Consider the following 11,485-nt stretch of genomic DNA (forward strand, 5'->3'; position numbering starts at 1 on the left):
GGCCACTTGGACCCCAATATCTTTGGACCACGAGGCGGAATTCTGAAATCCATAACAAAAAGTAGTCAGTCTAGGCAACTTTTTAATATACTTAGAGAACCCTGGGAACTGAATGTACTTATCGCACATACAACATGAGACGTACATACAAAACAAAAATAAATATAAAAAAATAACAGCAAAAGATGCTACCAGCATGAGAGTAGGAAACTCTTTAGTTGATCACATTCGCTCATTATCTAACCTTCGGTTAAAATCGCCTAAACACATTTATATAATCAACGCCGCGCCCCCCCCCCCCCCCTCCCGCCTTTTTTTTTTTTTTTTAGAATTTTAAAAACTGGTGTCTGCAAAGATACTCTCTATTTTACACCTAATACATTATATTATTTTTTTTGCGACATATTTTGTTATTTGGACTCGAAATTTTCTTTTAGAATTACAATTGGCTTTCAAGTAATATAATAAAGCATTCGTTCCCATGATATATAAGTAAGACCCCCGAAATGATCTTTCACAAACACGATACGAACCGTTTTTCTTGGAATAATTAGCAATTGAACGAGAAAAAATGATTTAGCAGCTCACAAAATACTTCACAGGAAAACCGAAAATGTGCTCATTCAAGATCTCGAACCCAATTCAGTTCCATGGATAAAATTACGTAACTGGTTTTCCAGGGCAACAGAAAATAAATAAATAAATAAATAAAAAGCACAATGAATTTTTCGTAAGACTCCATGATCGACCAAGCGTAAATGAATGACCTAAGTGAGCGCTGTCTCCCAATATAATTACATATTTCAAAGCAACTGTTACTAATATTAAACTGCACCAAGAAACCCAGTTTTCCAAAGGAGCAAAGTGTAGGCCTATCTGGGAACCAATCTCATTTTCAAGAGTTGAGTGAGGGCCCGTTTGGAAATAGATCCTATTTCCAAAAAAGGTTAAGCGTAGACCTATTTGGCAATCGGTTCCATTTTCAGAAGAATTCCGGGTAGACATATAACGCACAATAAATTCCCATTTTCAAAAGATCTGAGTAGGCCTACCTGAGCTCAGATCCCATTTTCAAAAGTTAAGCGTAGGTCTACTTGGGAGTAAATTCCATTTGCAAAAAAGGTTTTAAAAAAAGTAAGTATAGGCCTACCTTGGAACAGATCCCATTTACGAAAGAATTAATTGCAGGCCTCTCTGGGAATAGATAAGCACCCCTCCCCATCCCCTCCCTGGGTTAGATGCCTATCAAGTGCCTTCATATAAATGCAAATTGATCTCACCCGATTCGTCAACACCACCTGGAATTCGCCATGTTGGAATGCGCTGGAATGACGTCCGAATTATATATTCACTTATTCATTTCGGGCGAATATTACATTCGGAGTACGGGTTCTATGACAACTTGGCGTATGCAGTTAACACATTTTTTGAAAACGAATGACTTTGTATACATAAATATATACTGTGACAATACTATATATATATATATATATATATATATATATATATATATATATATATATATATATATATATATATATATATATAACCTCATTAAAACCGGATAGTATCTGAGATTTTTTTCACAAAAGTTAGAAATTTTAAGGACTAATCTGTCCCCATCGTCCGGTAACTGAAAAAGAAAATCCTGTTTAAATGAGTCCCGTTAATCTTTGTATGAATAAATAGGCAATTCTGTAATGATAAAATGTATATATACATTATATATATTATATATATATATATATATATATATATATATATATATATATATATATATATATATATATATATATATATAATTTATTAAGGATGTCTTGTGATATGACACGTTCCAACAGAACACTTAGAAGATAAATTTATAAAAGAATTGAAAACTCTTGGTTCTTTTACCTGTCGAGAAATTGCTCTTCTACGTAGGGTTTCTCAGGCCTAACAGGATAACTTGTCCTTTTTCTGGCCAATTCGAAACTGACTGGAAACTTATACAGAAATGTCAAAATTTTCTCATGACAACTTTCCCTGCCTAGGAAAAATGAAGGAAAGTATGATAGAAAGTAAGAGAAAGAGTAGTACTCAGAGAGGGGAGAAGACGATGCTACTGTGTTCCACCGAATGCAAGAGAATTCTACTGAATATGCACGATATTTTTCCCTGCCAACTGACAGTAATCCGGATTAACGATACCAAACAAAACCTGGTTTATTCCGACGGAATTCCCGTAGTTCCCGACTATCTGATACACTGTTCAAATTTGTGATAAACCAACTTACATTCTTTTGGAAAACGATAAACTACGTAATACCTTGCGTCAACATTTATGTCTTCTGATACACTTTAACTTTTGACTAAATTTGGTGAATAACTTACATTCGTGATGAAAACGATGAACTTTATAGTTTTGGGAATCAACATACATTTGTGACTATTCAACAAAGTTAATTGGTTTCATAATGAAGTCTCCAAAGACTTCATCGTCCGCAGACGTACAAGTGCTTGAGGTAGAGCCAGTAGTTCCTCGAAAGTTTCATTCACACCCTTTCAGAAATAAAGTTTTAATTACTGTTCTTGGGTGAAAGCTACACCCACTAATAAGTAAAACATCACCCAGAAGAACGACATTTTACCCCCACTGCCAAACAGAGGCCCCAGAAATTTTTCTCCCAAAGTTTTAACAAAAGAATGATCAGGCTACAAAAAATATTCCATGATGAGATCATTTTACTTTCGATAAAAAAAAAAAAAACACAAAAGTTACTGGCAAGATATACTTAATAATCAAGTGGCAGAACTTTATTTTTATTTAACAAAAAAGTGAATTAGTAAATTAGGTGATCGCGTGGACCCAATACTTTGTAGCTAATTATTTCGCTGCTGAGTTACATAGCTGATCACGACGATAATTATGACCGAAATTAGAAAGATTTAATTTCAACTTTGTGACAACGGAGTGGAATGGTGCTCAGTTTCAAATATTAATATGCTGTATTTTGTTTTCACTGCTTTTGAGATAAACAAACTTTTGTTAAGGCAAATTATACTTTAAAGGTTATTCTCAAAATACAGGTAATTATCTTGAGGATATGAGAGAGAGAGAGAGAGAGAGAGAGAGAGAGAGAGAGAGGTCCACGAAAAGGCGAAGGGACTAACGGTGTCTCGGCCCCAACTAATCAAAAAAGGAAGAAGAGAACAGGAAGACGAAACTCATGAATACCGTCGGTTTCCCTGTTGGAAACTGAAGCATTCACCATCTTCTTATTCTTCTTCTTCTTCTTCTTCTTCTTCTTTCCTTTCCGTTCCGTGAAACCTTTCGAGGGAGAAAACAGAGGAAACCACAACTTCGATTATCCACAACAACAAACAAGTAAAAAATGCACCGAAGTATCTTCGGTGCAATCGAGTTTTCTGTACAGCTGCTACAGCGGATAATAAAGGCCATCGAAAACAAATCTATCTTTCGGTGGTCTCGATATACTTCTGTATGAGCCGGGACCCATGAAACTTTAACTACGGCTCGGTGGTGACCTGGCCAGTATCAAAGACTGGCGCACGATTGTGGCTAACTTTAACCTTGAATAGAATAACAAAATAAAAAACAAATTACCGAGGCTAGAGGGCTGCAATTTGGTATGCTTGATGACTGGCGGGAGGGTAGATAATCAACATACCAATTTGTAGCCCCCTAGCCACAGTCGTTTTTAAGATCTGAGGGCGGGCAGAAAAAACTGCTGACGGACAGACAAAGCTGCCATAATAGTTTTCTTTCCAGAAAACAAAAAAGCAGCAACAAATATTCGGGAGCATAAGTAACCTCGAAGCCAAGTAACGAGGAGAACTATTTTTGCGATGGCGTTTTTTTATATAAATTTTCCTTTTATTGGATGTTGTCGTATACTACGTTAAAGTACAAAGAATGCTCTTTCAAATTATGTATAGCACATTACAATTACGATTACTTTCAAACCCACAAGCGCGCACAGAAAAAATGATCTACGCACACAAAAATGTGCAATTACTTCATCCGTCAACCTACATACATTCACGTTTCGTAGCGTATCTGACTAAGGAATAATGATAGAAAGAAACTGAAAAATGGATTCGAAAGCTGATAAAATTTTCTATATAATGCATAAATAAAATTGAAAGGTGTTCTCAGAAATTTTCGAGGAATTCTAGGTCAAAGACGGACCAAAATTTTTAAATTTTATGTAAATATTTACCACATTTTTCTTACATAATTTTTTCATCTTATTACGTTTTGCTATATACCATGTAAAAGTACAAAGAATGCCCTTTCAATTGGTATATGACACATTACAATTACAATTATTTTTAAACCCATAATCGCGCACAGAAAATATTATCTACACACGCAAAAATTATAAAAAATTAAGCGTTCGTGGGAGATCTGAAATCTAGCCCCGCCCCTTGTGAAGCGTCATCAGATACATCCAGCCAGACTGACGAATGACTTTTTGTACTTTTTTCGAAAATATTATAATCGTTTGAGGCATGCATAATTAATACCTTTATGTATACAGTTTGTGTTATATGTAAACTTATGTGTTCGGAAGTATATTGTGATATGGAGTGCTAATGAGAAAATTGCTGGAAATGTGTTCCCGTTTATCATTTTCTTTATCATTTATTCCTTTGATACTTTATATCGTATATGATGTAATTCTTGTACTTTTGATATTGTTTTCTTTTTTGTGGCCAAGTCGTGGAAATGCAACTGCCATTTTTTACACTGACTGTACCACATTTTCTTTGTATTTATTGCATAACAATAAGTATTCACAATAAGATTGGAAAATATAATTAATCTATCATTCTAACCTTCATCATAAAAAAGGTTGCTTTTCAAAGTGAGGTATGAACACAGTGACAGAACTAAACTACATTTCTTAAGAATTATTTAAAATCTTTATAATATTACTACCTGAAAGAGAGAGAGAGAGAGAGAGAGAGAGAGAGAGAGAGAGAGAGAGAGAGAGTTGTCATGTTAAAAGAAATGGACTTGAAGAGAATACAGCAAACCAGTATATAGGTAAGTGAATAAATAAGTTAAAGAATAAACATATGAAGAAAGCTGGAGTAGCTGTGTGTTCAAACTGGTATATTTTGTGCAATAAAACAAGGTTTGGTGACTAAATGAGAGAATGGTATTAAAAAAATCAAACATGTGACCTCTACAGATTTTATCATCAAGATTTATTAAAAACACCATGCAACATGGATTATATGTTTAAAAACTAAGGGTTCTTTAAGTAATTCAGTGGAGAAACACTGGAGTGTAACTCCTGTGACGTCACAGTATTAGCCCCGCCCCCACTGCCGAGTTGAGCAGACACTATTTACTTTGAATGGTTATTAAAAAACATCAAGCATGTTACCTCTTTACAGGTTTTATCAGATTTTATCCAAAAAAAAACCATGCGATATGGTTAAATGTATAAAAACAAACTAAAGCTTCTTTAAGTAATTCAATGGAGAAGCGCGAGTACTGTTACTCTTCTGACATCACAGTATTAGCTCCGCCCCCACAGACGAGTTGAGCAGACCCTATTACCTTGACTCTGGTATAAACCAGAGTCAAAATAATAGGGTCTGCTCACGAGGCGGTACTAAAACCTATCCCCGCCCCTTGTGAAACGTCATCAGTTACAAAAGGACCATATCTTTATGAAACTATATTTACGATAACATTTTCATATAATTATTTTTTGCGATGGCGTTTTTTATATGAATTTTCCTTTTATTGCATGTTGCCGTATACTACGTTAACGTACAAAGAATGCTTTTTCAAATGATATATAGCACATTACAATTACGATTAATTTCAAACCCACAAGCGTGCACAGAAAAAATTATCTACGCACACAAAAATGTGCAATTACTTCATCCGTCAACCTACATACATTCTCGTTTGTAGCGTAACTGATTAAGGGATGATGATAGAAAGAAACTGAAAAATGGATAGAAAGCTGATAAAAAATTGGACTATAAAATGCTAAAATAAAAAATTGATAGGTGTTCTCAGAAATTTTCGAGGAATTCTAGGTCAAAGACGGACCAAAATTTTTAAATTTTATGTAAATATTTACCACATTTTTCTTACATAATTTTTCTTTTTATTACATTTTGCCATATACCATGTAAAAGTACAAAGAATGCCCTTTCAATTGGTATATGACACATTATAATTACAACTACTTTCAAACCCATAATCGCGCACAGAAAATATTATCTACACACGCAAAAATTATAAAAAATTAAGCGTTCGTGGGAGATCTGAAAATCTAGACCCGCCCCTTGTGAAGCGTCATCAGATACATCCAGCCAGACTGACGAATAAAACTTTTGTACTTTTTTCGAAAATATTATAATCGTTTGAGGCAGGAATGGCATAATTAATACCCAATTATGTACTACAGTTTGTGTTATATGTAAACTTATGTGTTCGGAAGTATGTTTATGTGATATGAAGTGCTAATGAGAACTTTGCTGGAAATGTGTTCCCTGTATCATTTTCTTTATCATTTATTCCTTTGATACCTTATATCGTATATGATGTAATTCTTATACTTTTGATATAGTTTTATTTTTTGTAGCCGAGTCGTGCAAATGCAACTGCCATTTTACACTGGCTGTATCCATATTTTCTTTGTATTTGTTGCATAACAATAAGTATTCACAATAAGATTTGGAAAATATAATTAATCTATCATTTCTAACCTTTATCATAAAAAAGTTGCTTTTCAAAAGTGAGGTATGAAAAACAGTGACATAACTAAAATACATTTTTAAGAATATTTAAAATCTTGATAATATACTACCTGAAAGAGAGAGAGAGAGAGAGAGAGAGAGAGAGAGAGAGATGAGGAGAGAGAGAGAGAGAGAGAGAGAGAGAGAGAGAGAGTTGTCATGTTAAAGAAATGGACTTGAAGAGAATACAGCAAACCATTGTGATAGGTAAGTAAATAAATAAGTAAAGAATAAGCCTATGAAGAAAGCTGGAGTAGCTATATTTGTTCAAACTGGTATATTTTGTGCAATAAAACAAGGTTTGGTGACTAAATGAGAGAATGGGTATTAAAAAAATCAAACATGTGACCTCTACAGATTTTATCATCAAGATTTTATGAAAAACCATGCGATATCGATTAAATGTATAAAAACTAAGGGTTCTTTAAGTAATTCAGTGGAGAAACACGGGAGTGTTACTCTTGTGACGTCACAGTATTAGCTCCGCCCCCACTGCCGAGTTGAGCAGAACCCTATTACTTTGACTCTGCCTCACCGACACTGATGTTGGTACTATCACGATTTATACGTAATAATGGATAAGTTAATCCTTTTTGCGAGAACACGCTGTGTTACCGAGAGACGTGAAGTGCCCCAAGTGTGATAAGCCACGCTTCTTAAGGTCGGATCGACATCAATAAGGTAAGAAAATTTGTCATTGTAAATCATTTTAGGCACGATTTTTTTAAGGGGGAGGAGGTCGCAGTGGGGCGAAGCCCCCTCCCCCCGCTAAGTAAGGATAGCCTCCCCAAGGTTAGTTGGTGGGTTTTGTTAGTTAGACTGCTTCTCTTATTGTACTCATTTTTTCTGTATTCCCCACTTTTGTAAATCGTGGAGAAAATTAGAAATGGGACGATTTGGAAAACGGAGCTCGAGATAGCTACCTCGTCCCGAGTCACCCGTAAGTGCTCTTTCACCCTTTTATTTTTGCAGGGGAAAACCTTTTTCCTGTTAGTTTTTTTGTTGCTTTTTTGTATTCTGGTGTTATTATCTTCCGCTTATTGCTTCGTTTCGTTTTCCCCCACAAACCTACCTCTCCTCCCCCCGGTTCCCACCTGGGTGCCCATTACCGTTGTGATATTCAATATGGTGGTCAATGGAAAACGAGGGTTTTGTGCAAGATCATAACATCAGAACACAGCAAAACAACATGAAAACTACCAGAAAAAATGTTTTTTTTCATACAAAAATCGCTGGGCGGACTCTAACGAAAAATCACCAGAGTTTTCTGCTGGTACAAAATATTCAAGCTCTGTTTTGTAGACCCTCGAGTTTCGCCGACACCAATCTCCATCTTCCTGAGAAGATCCGCAGTGGATTCTTCCAATGTATGAATACATTTTTCTCAAAATCAGGAGCTGTTGTTAAGATTTACCAACCGTTTTTAAAACACGGTCGTCAAAAATACAAAAGGACGTTTGTATATGTGTCAATTTTTGCACCAATTTCTCGGTGAGCAGGATCCACGGACGTTGGGTGATAGGCGAAGGTAATTTAGAGCACGACCATACTAAGGTAACTGTTACCGGCGCGGTGTCTTGCTAATAGCCATGGCCGGTCAACAAATTCTAAAAACGAAAGATTGGCCTAAAGTAATGACGTAACATCAAGATTAGTTACTAAAGGCAATACTTAACAGACTACTTACGTTAAGCCCGGTAAGTAAATAGACATGTATAAGAATCTGATCTACTTGAATGTGATCCATTCAAGAACTATCTATAAGGCCATTATTATTATTCCCGGAGACTGCCAGTATTCGGCTGGATGTTAATCTGAATAAAATAAACAAAAGACAAGACTCATCCTTCCCGAAGGCTATGAATGCCTTCCAGTGGCTGTAATTATTATTATTCTTTATTGGCAAAACATGACACATGTTGTACTACTATGTTTTCATTTAGTTTGCACAAAACAGTGGTTTTTAATCTATAACAATAACTTACTATTTCACCAATACATTATAAAATATTTTGTCCATAAAAAGGAAAATATTCTCATTCATAACATCTACCTACTAACTAAACATCACAACAAGCCCCTCAAGCACCAACACCAAAACAAAGAATAACCCTTATTTTATTTATCTATTTTTTTCTTAGGCTCACAGTCATTTATTCAGCATAAATCTTTCACACTTCAAATATATACTGACGCAGGTCAATTAAGTTATTTTCCTCTCCAAACAGTGCGTCAATGTTCGTATAATTTAGATTTCTAAATTTCTGCCTTTGAGATCTTGACCTTAGACATTCAATTAAAACATGTGCTTCTTCACTCTGCACTGTCTTTGAATCACGATTACAAACTCGCAACTGCCGAAAGCTGGTGATATAACCAGAAAATAAAAACAAGCTGCTGTAAGCACTCGATGTTTCGTCGAGTGCGGCAGAAAACGGAATGACGTGATTAGCTAAGCTGTTCCTAGTATTGCCAGCGAAATTTGAACTTAATGCTGCTGTCGAGTAGAAACTCTTAGCTATATAATTACTGGGTAAGTCACATATACAAAAACTATTTAATAGGCATTGTTTTGGGCTTTTGTATCCTTTTCCCAACATGAAAGAGTAATTTATGCACAAAATAAAGATAATTTGTTTGTAACATCAATTTTTGTCTACCTGGGGTCATGGGGACCCATGAAGTTCAAGACTAAACAATTGATGGTTATCTGGCAATTTGACTGAAGGTCAAGAATCAATCATTTCTATAATGATGCCTCCAAACAAGAGACTAGGAGTAATATATCTCGTACTTCTGAATAGTATTTAACTCAACGACGATTCATGGCAAACTTGACTGAACCAAGTTCAATAATCATTCAACCAAGTTAAAAATCCTTAGAAATTTACAAAGGAGGCTGTCTATTTTGAGGTGTAATTCTACTAAAAACGCCCACTGCAGTATTACTATAACAGTCCCAGTATGGCTGACTCGGTTGGTAGTTAGCCTTACGTAGTGTACCGAAATTCCTAGAGGGAACTCTAAGTCTACAATGGGAAGACGGTGGAAATGCCGTCCTTACAGCTCCTACCATCTGAATATTTAGCTGTGAAGTGTAATACGTGTGAAAAATCAATGGTATATATATATATATATGTAAGTGTTTACATAATAAAAATATGGAATGTTAGTCCATATATAAAATAAAAGTCTAAAACTAAAGAGGTCAACCAGATTGCCTTTGCAGGAATGTGATCAGACTAGAGACGCTAAAGATGACGTATACAATAAGTATGTAAGCTAAGATAACATGCCGTCACCTGTAGTCATTCAATTGTTTATAAACATTAGTCCAAGCTCCCTGCTTGAGACAACTACCCCGACCTATTATTCAAACGGCCTACGTGATCTGTAGCGTGTCATTTGATTGTGTGTTCGTATGAAACTATGTCATTGTATGTATGTTCATATGTTCGAACTACTGTCTGTTCCTTCATAACTTGCAACAGAGATGGTAGACGGGAGAACAGAGTTAGCTATCGTTATTAGAAGACCTGTACCTCTTTACCTAAGCTTTATCATGTAGAGGAATAGGATTAGCCATCATCATTGGCAGAAGCGATCAAGCTATCGTTATTAGAAGACTTGTACAATCATATCTGATCTTCAGCATGTAAAACTTCAGAAGAAATTATATCTGTTTTTATACTTAGTGTTTTCTACAAGAACCTCACCGAACCATGAGTTTAACACATCGTCGTAAAGATAATACCGACTTCGTAAGTGATCTACAAAACCCCAGACACTCCATTGAAGATGGAAGTGCAATACCAACCGACTTAGCGTAAGTTTATCGCTAGTCTAACATTACCTCATAGGGCGCCTTATCATACAAGGCACTAGCCCTAATATTGGTGGCCAGCGGACCAGAAGAACTCTACAACGTCCTACGAAGAAAAAACAGAATAATAAAATCATGAAGTCAACGACGACGAAAGCAGCAGATTCTTCAAGCAACCTAGTATCATCATTAGTGAGCGACTTCAGAAAACAACAAGATTCGTCAAGCAACTTAGTATCATCGTTAGTGAATAACTTCAAGAAACAAAACCGACGTGTCCTTTTCCTACGGCAACGGAAGCTTCGTCTCTCATTAGAATCATTCAAGAAAACATCGTTAGTGAGCGTTTCCGGCACTGCAAGAAACAAAACCGAACGCGTCTGCAGCATCGGATTTTTCAAGGGCTCGAAATCATCGAAACAACGCGCACGGGGGAAACTGAAGCCAAACCAGGTCGTCCGCTAAATAGAGAAGGAGGACCAAGGCCGTGTGGTCGTATCGGAACACCGTGACTTCCCACAAAAGCAAGCTAAGTACAATTTTTTATTCATTTGGAGTAACTTTGAGTGTTTCCTTTGCAGGTCGAATTTCGTTATTCCTGTGCTGAAGTACGAGACATTCTTAATCTTACTTTTTTACAGAAATTATCTACATCATTGAGATTTCGCTACTGCGAGTTTTTATCTTTGAGTGTCTGTTTCCAGAAGTTCTACTGAAATATCATAATCATATACTATGTTAATTTATCATTTGGGTGATTATTAATCCCTTACGTTACAAATCATATTAAACAGTGAATATGCGTTTACGCAGTGGACGTCTGTATTTATACAGATGCATGGATAGGGTCGTTAAGCACCGTAGTGATTAGAAAACACACAAAAAAACAAGTGG

This window comes from Macrobrachium nipponense, chromosome 25, assembly GCF_015104395.2.
Source record: "Macrobrachium nipponense isolate FS-2020 chromosome 25, ASM1510439v2, whole genome shotgun sequence".
NCBI lineage: Eukaryota > Metazoa > Arthropoda > Malacostraca > Decapoda > Palaemonidae > Macrobrachium > Macrobrachium nipponense.